Source organism: Photinus pyralis, unplaced genomic scaffold, assembly GCF_008802855.1.
Source record: "Photinus pyralis isolate 1611_PpyrPB1 unplaced genomic scaffold, Ppyr1.3 Ppyr1.4_LG7, whole genome shotgun sequence".
Classification (NCBI taxonomy): Eukaryota; Metazoa; Arthropoda; class Insecta; order Coleoptera; family Lampyridae; genus Photinus; species Photinus pyralis.
Window position 1 is genome coordinate 13,646,711 of NW_022170738.1, and position 12,280 is coordinate 13,658,990.

The 12,280-nt window shown below is 34.5% G+C and overlaps 1 protein-coding gene across 4 annotated transcripts in view; it reads right to left on the bottom strand.

Annotated features, from left to right (window-relative positions):
- LOC116176551 (putative protein kinase C delta type homolog) overlaps window positions 1-12,280 on the bottom strand; it is a 76,437-nt gene that overhangs the window by 15,383 nt on the left and 48,774 nt on the right. The window lies entirely within an intron of this gene.

Below are 12,280 nucleotides of genomic sequence, written 5' to 3' on the forward strand. Positions count from 1 at the left end.
GCTCGTATCTAGTAAACTGCGGATTTAAAAAAATAACAAAAACATATCTTGAATAAGCTCTTAAAACGACAACTCTTTCCTCATTTAACCGAATCTCTATGTCTTACGGTTTCTGAGATCCCAATGCTTAAAATGAAAAAAAAAACTCACTCTGTATATATGGCAAAAAAGCATGAAGATATGCCTGAAAAATTAAAGCAAAACAAATTATTGAAACTTTGTTAATTACAAGTATTGTTCCAAGTGGTCCATCTTAAAATTTGTGCGTGGTTATACACAGAGAAACATCTTTCCGCATCGACACGAGTAATTGGAGCATATTTTAGTTGAGGTATTAGACGAGGTTCTACATTTAAATGTTCAACATTTTCCTCAGCCAACATTCGTGATCTCATTTGTTGAACTTGAAAATGTGCTTGCATTATAAATTAATGCTGAACCGCTGACGTTTTATAATTTAACAAACCTGGGCGCCATATTGTTTTGTATTTCATTTATTTTGTTATTCTTTTCTTTCATTTTGATTCCTACCCCACACGTATCTATTCCCAGTATGACGTCAATCAAAATGGCCGCCATTTTCCAGTACCATTCTGTTTCCGTGGGCATTTTAGAGAAAATGGTAAGAGTTATCGAAAAAGGATTCAAACAAAAAAGGTGTACCGTAAAATTATCTATACCTTTTTTTTTGAGAACTCAAACCCTTAATCAAAAAAATAGTAAATTCTTTAAAATAACACTAAAAACCTATTATTAATAATATATAATATAAATAACGTTGTCATGGTCTGGAGATAGCGGTGAAGGTGATACGTCAAAACCAAATAATACTTTCAAAATTTCATAATATCAAATTGAGATGGAAATATTAATTACTAAATGCGGGATTATTGCCAAAAACTAAGGACGTTGAAGGCCACATCTTCTTAGTCCGCTGATGAGGTGAACAAAAATTAGGGGAAAAGCAAGAGATTGTCACATGTTGAAGACATTCAAATACAGCTTAGAGTTACAGCCATTTGCAGCTTTTTTTGTTCTAAACTTGCTCGTATGGTCTCCACCAGAGGGAGCATGAAGTGTCGGTACCACCTAACACGTATCTGGTCCCAGGGTTTCAGCTAACATGTAGATAGGTATGAGTCATGTTTTAACACCTACTACAGTTCGCATCCACATTTCGTTCACTTCTAGTGTGTGAAACAAAACACGGCTAAACCATATCCATTGCCCTATGCAAATGTTATTTAAAATCCTGGGATCTGGGTCAATACAGGCTGTTTCACGTAAACCGTTACCTAAAAGTATTCCGGCTTTCATTAATAATTTAAATCTGAAAATATGCATTTCGAAAGAAAATATTCTCATGATCGTTTCACTTCCGGTTCTACCGGATGTCGATAGCAACTTTCTTATTTTAAATAGAACAATTGCATTTTTGAAATTTACATGAAAATCTACGTCGTTTACCTATACCCAGGTTTTCGAGTTAGGTATTCAAGAAATTTCAAAATTTTTGACGTTTGACTCCTATTATTTTGAGCCCTGTACCTATGACTCGACAGTACTAACTTGATACTGCGTGACAAATTTTGATCGCCCTTCTACAGGGTTTTTCAAAACTAATGGTTAACTTTAATAACTTCAAACCTTAAAAAGTTGATGTTTTTAAATGAAACCTGCTTTATTTTTATGCACTTTCAAATGTGGAAAAACTTGATCACACTTTAAAACTAGTTGTCAGGTAAACTCCTGACTTGACTTTCCACCTTTAATATAGTCAGGGCAATTATCTTTAGTCATAGTATGTACTCGGGCGTTTGCATCCTTGAGGGTGTTAACGTGGGCACTTCGACCATGGTATTATGCGATCAAAAATGAGTGGCTGTCGGGTCACCCTTGGAATTTTTGTTTACATGGGAAATCGAACTTCCAAAGGCGAGGCATAGTACCATGATCGAAGTGCAGATAGAATAGCCGCAGATAGAATGTTCCACCGAAATTAAGAGCATTTTTTTTTTTTTTTATTGGGCGTGTTTAACTGCTTTGGTCATTACGCCTTTAAATTGGTATTATTTTACATTTTACATAGTGCTACATAAATGGAGTTACAGAGGGTTAATTAAATTACTCTATGGAGGTTTGACATTTTTAGGAAGTTTACTAAATTATACACCTTTTCTTCACAGTCCTGTAGGATATCCTTTAGAGTACCTTGTATCCCTGATCTTTCACGATAGTCCTTATAGACGTTACATGATGTTAAAATATGTTCAATCGAGATTGGGACATTGCAAGTTTGACAAATTGGCCGCTCTTCTCTCCTCAACAGATAGCCGTGGGTGAGGGCCGTGTGACCAGTTCTTATCCTAGTAAGGAGGATTTCCAATCTACGGTGTTGTTGGTTTGACGTTTTCCATTCCAATGCTGACTCCTTCACTTGTCGAAGTTTGTTGCTAGTCAGTGACAACCACCTTAGTCTTGTCTCTTCCCAGAGAAGTTGTTGGGCGAAGTAACACAAATCTTCCTTTGATGATACATTGTATCGAAAACCTTGTTCATGTGCACGGTTCGCTGCTCTATCCACTATCTCATTACCTTTAATTCCTATGTGTGATGGGACCCACATTAGAGATATTTTAGCGTTCTTAGATTTTATTAGGTGTACTAACGAATTTTGGATTGAGGTGATCAAAGATGTTTTATTGTTGATGTTATCTATGGCTTTCAGTACGCTTATTGAGTCTGACAGGATTAGATATTTTTGCATTGTGTCTAGATTTTCGGCGATGTGGTTAATTGCAAGTTTTATGGCAATGGCTTCTGCAGAAAAAATCGAGCTCATTCGGGGAAGTTTATATTCATAGGTTTGTTGATCGATGTAATACGCACATGATGTTGAGTTATCCTTTTTGGATCCGTCGGTGTAAATTGTCAAATAATTTCTGTATTTGTGGCACATTTGTTCCCGGAATAGTTGAACGTGTTCACTGTTTAGAACACTGTTTTTTTTATTATTGTTTAATGTAAAGTCTACAATAATTAGTTTTTCTTGCCAAGGAGGAGGGTTTTGAGTGGAAAGCGGAATAATTTGTTCTAGGAGATAGGTAGAAAACTTCAATGTTGACATTATGCAATTTGCTTTTAAATGGACAGGATATGGAAGATTTTCTTTATTTGAGTAGAGTTTGTCATAAAATTTTGAAGTAGTTTTTGAGAATATTATTTCTTTTCTACGTTCATAACTTTTTATGAGGAATTTTATAACCAATGTTTTCCTGCGTTCTTCAAGATTTAGGATTCCAGCATCATTGTGAAGGCTTATTATAGGTGTGGTGCGAAACGCACCTGTGATAATACGCAACGCATTATTTTGGATCACATTAATAGTTTTTAGAACGTTTGGTGTTGCTGAGTTATATATTATGGATCCGTAATCTAGTCGACTTCTGATGATTGCATTATATAAATATGTCAGCATAGAGCGATTTGGTCCTTTGTTGCTGTTGTTTATAACTTTCAGGATGTTCATGTTCTTCATGCATTTCTCTTTCAGGTTATGCAAGTGTAGCTTCCATGTCAATTTATCGTCAAACAATAGTCCTAAAAATTTGTGTGATTTCACCTGAGCAATTGGGGTATCTCCAATTTTAATTTTAAGTTTGTGTGGTTTAGAACGATAGAAAGATATGCATTTAGTTTTGTTTGTAGATATTTTAAGACCATTCTGGTCACACCATTCTTGTAAAAGATTAATCGTTTCTTGTAGGGATTTCACAGCATATTCTTGGTTTGAAGTTCTTATATAGAAGACCAAATCATCAGCAAAAAGGCTGTAGCTAATTGGTGCTCGAAAACAGTTCCCAATGTCATTTATAGCAATGTTAAAAAGCATTGCACTTATCACTGCACCCTGTGGAGTCCCATTGAGTTGGCTGTGGGTTTGAGATAATTTGTTGCCTATCTTTACTGAATAAGTTCTATCCTTTAAGAAGCTTCTAATAAACTTTGGTAGGTTACCTCTTATTCCCCATTCATGTAGTGTACGAAGGATCTTGTTGCGCCAGATTGTGTCAAAAGCTTTTTCGAAGTCTATAAAAACTGCATTTAGGTTTTGGTTAATTGTCCACGCATTTTTAATATCTGTATCCAGAATTATCAAGTTATCCATAGTGGATCGATTGTTTCTAAAGCCATTTTGTTGTTCGCTTAGGAGAGATTTGGATTCAATAATCCACGAGAATCTTTTCAGGACTATTCTCTCAAGAATTTTTCCTAGATGATTTGTCAGAGATATAGGGCGATAGTTTACCATTTTTAAGTTATTTTTGTTATTTTTTGGGATGGGAATTATAATTGCATGTTTCCAGCTATTTGGTATCTGTTGGGTATTCCATATTTCATTGTAAATTTTAAGGAGAGCATCTAGAGCTGTTTTATGTAGGTGTTTTACCATTTCCATATAAACATTGTCGGGACCGGGAGCTGAGTTCCTAGTTTTGAGTATTGCATCTTCAAGCTCTTTTTCAGTAATTGGAAGGTTATAGGTTTCATTGCCCAGTGAGTCAAAGTCAATAGGAATTTGTTCTTGTTGCATTTTATATTGTTGGAAATTTTTTGAATAAAAGTTATTATTACTGGTGTATTGATAATATTTTGCGAATTCTTCACTTATTTCTTGCTTGTTAATTATTATGTTGTTATCTCTTTCAATTGCTTTGACTTCTGTTGACTCTTGATCAGTTTGAGATTTTTTTATTTTTTTAATGTTTTTCCAAATGATTCCGGAGTGAGTGTTGTTGTCGATTGTTTTAATAAATTTCATCCAGCTTTCGTTCTTCTGTTTCTTAATCTCTAGTCTTGATTTTGCTCGGAATTTTTTGTATAGTACGAGATCTTCTATTCGTCTAAACTTTAGATACTTTTTGAGGTGACTTTTATGTTCGTCTATCAGCAATTTAATTTCGGGAGTCCACCAAGGAACCTGCGTTTTTGTATGAGCTTGGCGTTTTGGAATGGATTGTTCAGCAGCGGTGTGAATAGTGTTATAGAATCTAGTTAATTTGTCTTCTAAAAGCAAATTTGTTTCTGCGTTGATGGTTTGTGTGTTGTTTGTATACTTGGACCAGTCTGCTTTATTGATGTTATAACCATTTTTCTCTTCAGTATTTATCGGAAGATTAAATTTGATAGTGATGGGGAAGTGATCTGAAGTGCAAAGATCATGGTGCGTGCTCCATTCCAATTTTAGAAAGATAGATGTGGATGCAATTGTTAGGTCAATAGCCGACAGTGCACCAGAGGCGGCCGTCATATGGGTTGGATTTCCATTATTCAAAAGACATATGTCTGAATTATTCAGCAATAGGTTCTCGATTTGTTTTCCGCGGTTACAGTTGCTTCTACTTCCCCATGAAGAACTATGGCAATTGAAATCTCCTAATAAAATAAGAGGCTTGCTCATTTGATTGACTATTCTGTCTATGTCAAGTGAAGTAAATTTTGTTTGCGGTGGAATATATAGATTACATATTGAGACCTTACTCAACCCAGGTAAGTGCACATCAACACTAACACTTTGAATAGTGGTGTTAATTGGTATCTGTTTAGAATATATACTATTGTGTACATATATAGCTACTCCTCCAGAAGCATTTAATCCATTAGGATGATCGTATCTGAATTCTACGTAATTATTAAGATAAATTCTTGTTGTGGTGGTTGTGCGGGTCTCCTGGAGGCATAGTATTGATGGCTGATATAGTTGTATTAGTTGTTTTATTTCAGCAAATCTTGAACGGGAACTGTTAACATTCCATTGTAGGATTAGATTATTGGGTATAGATGTGAATTTTTTAGTATTTCTTGGGATTGTTTTAATTGTTTCTGGCAGCTAGTAAAAGTCTCCATCATCAAAGCAAGAGCTTTGTGATGATGATTCCTCAGTCAGCTGGTCTGGGTTTTCTTCTCTTATTCTTCCTTTGGTTATATTGGAAATTATTGTAAGTCTGTATTTAATTTTCCTGTGGAGGGGAAGGTGATGAAAGTCTTCAATAATGGCAATAAGTTTTGTCGTATCATTATAAAATCTTTTTGCATCTGTGTACGGATGCTGGGAGGAGATAATAGCTTTATAAAAGTTTTGGAATTCATAAAATTTAAACGGAAATTTATCTGGTTCTGCTTCTATAAATATTGATTTTTATATCCTATCAAAATTTAAGCGTGTCCCAAATCTATTTTTTCAAATTTGTCGCAAAATAATTTTGCAAACGCCTGGCAAAGTTTAAAATCCGACTAAATAATTTCATTTGTTAAATTTAAAGATATACAAATTTCGAAATTCCTCAGATATTTTTTGCAAAAAAAAATTCGTATCTTTAAGGTGGCGTTTACATTGAAAAATTGGAAATTTGTTTCCACAATAACTGCCTTCTGGGTACAAATTTTTGGTTGAAATAGCATTCATTCAAATCTACGAGTAAATAATAAGAGGAGAGAATATAACGGTGGTCGGAAATAGCATAACACGCCACGGAAGTCGTCATCATATTCCCTTTGCGCTGGTCAGTTATGTCGACTTGACTTATAAAACAGAAGAGACGATGTCACTTTTTTTGTTTTATTGCACCACTGCCAATAATGACGCGTTTCTCCCCACTCTTATAACTTCCTTTTTGTCCATTTCCGTCTCGATCCCTTTTAATGCAAGATTCTCTCCTTTTAATGTTTACTCGTAGATTCAAATGTGTTCCGACATTTACATGAAACAAAAATTATTTAGCTAATTCCTGCACTTTCGCCGTTATTTAGGAAATAAATTGTTAAAAAACTCCCATATAAAATATATATCTTTCATTTTTATCACACACTGATAAATAATTTGTTATCAAATTTAACTTCATTCACAAGCTTAAACCTTTAGCAACCACCGGTCGTTAACAGAAGTTTATTTTTTTACCTCAAAAGAAATCGCAAGGCAAATTTTGCACTTTTTGTAAACGCCACCTTAAAAATATAAGGGTTGGTTGAGCCCCACTACTCTCCAGCCAGGTCTGCAATTCTGTGTTTGGATATTATCACAGATATATATGTGTGATATTATTGAAGAAGTATTGGACAGGTTTTCAGCGTGCCTCAAATACCTACCCAAAAATCCTACTCCTACTATTTTGTTCTTCTAGACGTGTAGCTGTAGAATCATAAAAAAATTTAATCCTTTCCAATGATTTAGTTTTTTTGTGGTTTAGTTAAAATAGCTGATTTGAAAAGAGCTCAGATGTGATTCAATACTGCATTCTAATCCTTTTCTCTCCAAGAGGTGACCTTAAATTTCGAAATTTAAGTGGTACCCTCCGTATATTTTTACATTTTTGGACTCCACAGGAAATTTTACACCTGATACGTTGTTCACGGTAATTTATACGAGGTTGATCACAAACCATTTTTTATTTTGGGTATTCATGACTATATCCACAGGGTTTTCGACAATATTGCGACCTAAGATGTTTTATTTCAGCCCCCCATGACAGTTCAGATACAATAAAAAATTAGTTTTAGACCGTTAAATTAATTTGTTTAAATAGAATCCAGGGTCAGTTATGCTAACTAATTTTCTGTTGTAACATATTTATTTATTTATTGGATATTTATTCATTTATTTATTGAAATAAACAGGCCTGGGCCTAGTTACATATTTCCCTTACACATAAATGAATCGAAAACGTGTTTTGTGTGGATGCGCGTGAGGGTGTGTGTGAGGCTGTGTGAGGGTGAGGGTTTAGGGTTCATACACTTTCGAAACTTACGCCCTCTTCCGATTAAACTACCATTAGTAGGAAAATACTATTTAGAGTATGGAGTTGGTGTTTACTCAAATTTTATATTCGCATCGCGAATTCTTATAAAGTTACAAGTCTGGATTTTATCATCTAAGTGTTTATTTTTACCGTTCATTTACATTAAAAGCTTCTATGAAGTCTATAATTTATTCGACACTTTGTGAGCATATCGTGTGTATATGTCCTGGTATAATAAACAGTATACTTACTTTCACTGTTGAAATTTATTTGCATAACTAAACTGCAACGCGTATATCTATATATTCTTGTTAACGATAAAACCAATATTGACTTAACAAATGGGTTCGCACCCCATATATACCTACAGGATCTGTTTTGTATCATAGGAGAAGGAGAAAAACTTAATCTGTACAAGAGCAAATAGGTATCATTTATAAGACCCACTTTCATGTACGGATTTTTTATGCGTAAATCGAATAGACCAAAATTTTGAGCGGTAACGCAGCAGAAACTGTTTTGTCCTAGATTTCCAAATTTTAGATTTATGAACGGAACGATACATACACGATGTACAATAATAAAAAGTCGGAAATGACCCCAGCCGAATAAAATATGTTACGCACTGTTGATTTATGTATAGTGTTTACTGTTATATGCTATTTTTGAACCATCAATTCTATTTATATTGAATCTTTTATGGTTAGTGATCCATCATAGGCAGTTTATGATTTGTTTTAAACGGCAATATTTACGATTGGGTTTTTGGTAGCATCCGTTGGGCTCTAAAATCGTCGACATGTTCCGGAAATTTACATCACATATAAAAATAAAAATTTCGCGAGTTTGGTCTAATTTACAGAAACCGAATTGTACTCTCACTACAAAGGGATTTATACAGAAGGGCCAAATACATTACTAGTCGAAAATGTTCAATACAGGGTGTTTACGGTCTTCTCTGTATCCTTTTAAGGGACGGCAGTACAGCTCAAAAGGAGTCGACAAACCCCCAAAACACCTTAGTAAAAAATAAGTTAAGTGGACAATGCTGATTAAGTAGTAGATTGCTAGATTTGTACACAAATTAATCGTTTAATGTAAAAAATAAAACAAATATTATCTCACTTATTAAATAACTTTTACTAAAGTGTTTTGGGGTTTGTCGACTCCTTTTGAGCTGTACTTCCGCCCCTTAAAAGGATACAGAGAAGACCGTCCTGTATAGACGATATGCCACCCTTCAAAGAATTACAAAATTAAGTTTCTTCTATAGTTTTTTCTGAGACGAAAGGAAGTGCTAGTGCCTCTCTAAACGTAGAAATTTGTCGAAATAAGGTACAGAATAACCAATTACTAACCAAGTATATTTTTTTGATTGGAGACGACATTATCGTAGTTTTTGAATTTGATTTCAGTTTCCCCCTTTCACGCACACTTCAATATCAAACCTGCTGTTATTAATCTTCGAAAACTCTTTATTTTATTACTGACTCCGCATGTGTACATTTTCTAACGATCTGTAAAAGGGTGTTTCGTTTACAGCAGGGGAGAATCCTATTAACGGATACGTCTGTAATCAATCAAAAATTAAATTGAAATAGAGACACGTACGTTTTTCGTTGAACTAGCCACATTGCGCGAGAGTCAATCTTGAGCTACAGCTATCAGGCAAATTACTATGTGCCTCTTTTTTCGTGTTGTTCAACCCCAACGGTCATTAAACAAAGTCACTCATTTCCTAATTGATCACATAAATATCCATTCGTAAAAGATACTCGAGGTTCATCCTAGTTTTCCGGTTTGCTTGAAATTTGAATATTGTAATAGCTTTTATAAATAATCACTTTGCATGTACTATCAGGATCAAAGGTAATGTGCACGAATGCCGATGCAGACTTAGTCAATCAGATACCAACGAAGATTTTGGTAGATCAATATTCACCTTGTAAATGTCGCATTAATAAAACAACACAGTTCCATTATTTGTTCAAATCTACCTGTACTGACTGTCTTCATTTCGCGTGCCGATATATTTATCTTAACTTATTAATAGGGGGTTACATTTAAATGAGTTGTTCTGCAAATAAATCTTCAACATTTTGCTTTCAAGAAGTGTCCATAGAACCACAAATAAAAGTTAAAAACTGTGGTTTGTTGGTTTTGATTTTTTTAATAATTGGGAAAATTAAATTACCTACCACTGAATAAATACCTAATACACGTCCTGGGAAAAGTAAAAGCTATGCCTCATAAAAATCTGCTGTATTATATAGTAAACAAGTAGATAGTTGAAACTGGATTACATGCTTCGAGTTTTCAAGGTTCAAATTCCGGATTTAATGCTTCAAAGTTTGATCTCATGCAACAAACTTCAAATGCTAGCTTTCAATTGTAAGAAATGGCACTTATCTTCATTTTCCAAATTCAGGACTTCAAACTTGATGCATTTTGAGACTGAACTGCAGGCTTCGAAATGTTCAGGTTCAAATTTCAGATTTGATGCTTCAACATTTGATCTCATACTAACACCTTAAATGCTAGCTTCCAACTTTAAGAAATTACACTAAGTTTCATGCTCCAAATTCAGTGCTTCAGATGTCAAGCTTCATACTTCCACACACATGCACTAAGCTTAATGTTCCAATCTTGGGGCTTCAGGTATCAAACTTTATACTTGATGCTTCGGATTATCAACGTTTAAATTTCAGATTTGATGCTTCAAAGTTTGATTTCAAATGGAAGCTTGCAACTTCAAGATTTTGCACTAATCTAAATGCTCCAAATTCAGGACTTGAGATGTCAAGCATCTTACTTGATGCTATTTGAAACTGGACTACAGGATTCGAGTTTTCAAGGTTCAAATTTCGGATTTGATGTTTTAAAGTTTAATTTCATGTTACAAACTCCAAATGCTATAGCTTCCAATTTTAAGAAATGGCACTAAACTTCATTTTCCAAATTCATGACTTCAGACTTGATGCATTTTGAAACTGAACCAAAGGCTACGAGTTTTCAAGGTTTAAATTTCATATTTGATGCATCAAACTTTAATCTCGTGCTAGAAACATCAAATACTATCTTTCAATCCAAAGCTTCAAATGTCAAGCTTCATATTTGATGCGTTTTGAAATTGTACTACAGGCTTAGAGTTTTCAAGGTTCAAATTTTGTAAGGGACGCTTTAAAGTTTGATCTCTTATTAACAAACTTACAATGCTAGCTCTCAACTTCAAGAAATTGCACTAATCTTCATGCTCCAAATCCAGATCCTCAAATATCTAGCTTCATATTAGATGCGATTTGAAACTGAACTACAGGCTTCTATAGGCTTCGAGTTTTCAAGGTTTAATTATCAGATTTGATCCTTTGAAATTAGATCTCATGCTTGATGCGATTTAAAACTAGAGTTCGGGTTTTCAAGGTTGAAATTCCATTTGATGCTGCAAAGTTTGACTCGTGTTACGAACTTCAAATGCTAGCTGCTAACTTTAACACTAAACTTCATGCTCTAAATCTAAAGCTTTAGATGTCAAACTTCATATTTGAAGGGATTTGAAACTGAAGGGGTTTTCAATGTCCAAATTAATAATATTCAACTAAATACCGACCAGCAAAACAATAACAAGCAAAGACTGCAAAGAGTTTGAATGTAGATCGAAGGCAACATACAGGGTGTTTTTTTTAAGATGGCAGACTGTAATCTTCTACGTGTATATCACTGATTTGAATTAATTTCGTTGATTTACAAATAATTTTGACAATACTGTCCTATGGCCCATCTTTAAAAAACACCCTGTATATAATAGGAGCTATCCGCTACACACTGCAACCACGTGCTCACCATAAACCATCACTTAAAAGATCATCCCCTCATACGTGATGCGTTTTTGACAGATTCTTGAAAAGGTTTCTGAATGCTAGCCACCCAAGCAATGAAAATCTTAATGTATAAGTTTGCATTAGAAAAAATCCACATTGTTGTCTTCGGGAGTTTTTGTAGGGAGATTATTGTCTCCCAAGGGTTCCTGAAGAGGGGAATTTAGTCGATGGTTATTGTCCTGTACCGCTTGAAACACTTTTCCACATTGTCTCACACGTGCAGAATATTTATTTTATGGCGAATAGGAGGTAAAAGGATTGAGATTGGCCCATATGCTGTTTTAGCTCGATCTCCCCTCGAAACCTGATTGTGCATTTACGTTTTTGATCTATTGCTACTGGCTAATTTTGAAATTGACCCCCTGTATATGCCTAAGCAAGTCACTATCGTTGCCAGGGCAAATAAAATTCAATTTATAGAAACAACGTGCAATTGTTTTCACTTCACACCTGTAACTGTTTCACAATTTTTTTTGGAAAGTTGTTTGTAGAAAACAGATTTGTAGGTACTGAGCATGCATTTTTAAACCGACAACAATAAAAAATGAGTGGACTTCCTGGCAAGGTTTGATACCTATTTTTAAATTTTCTGAATAAGTTGATTGT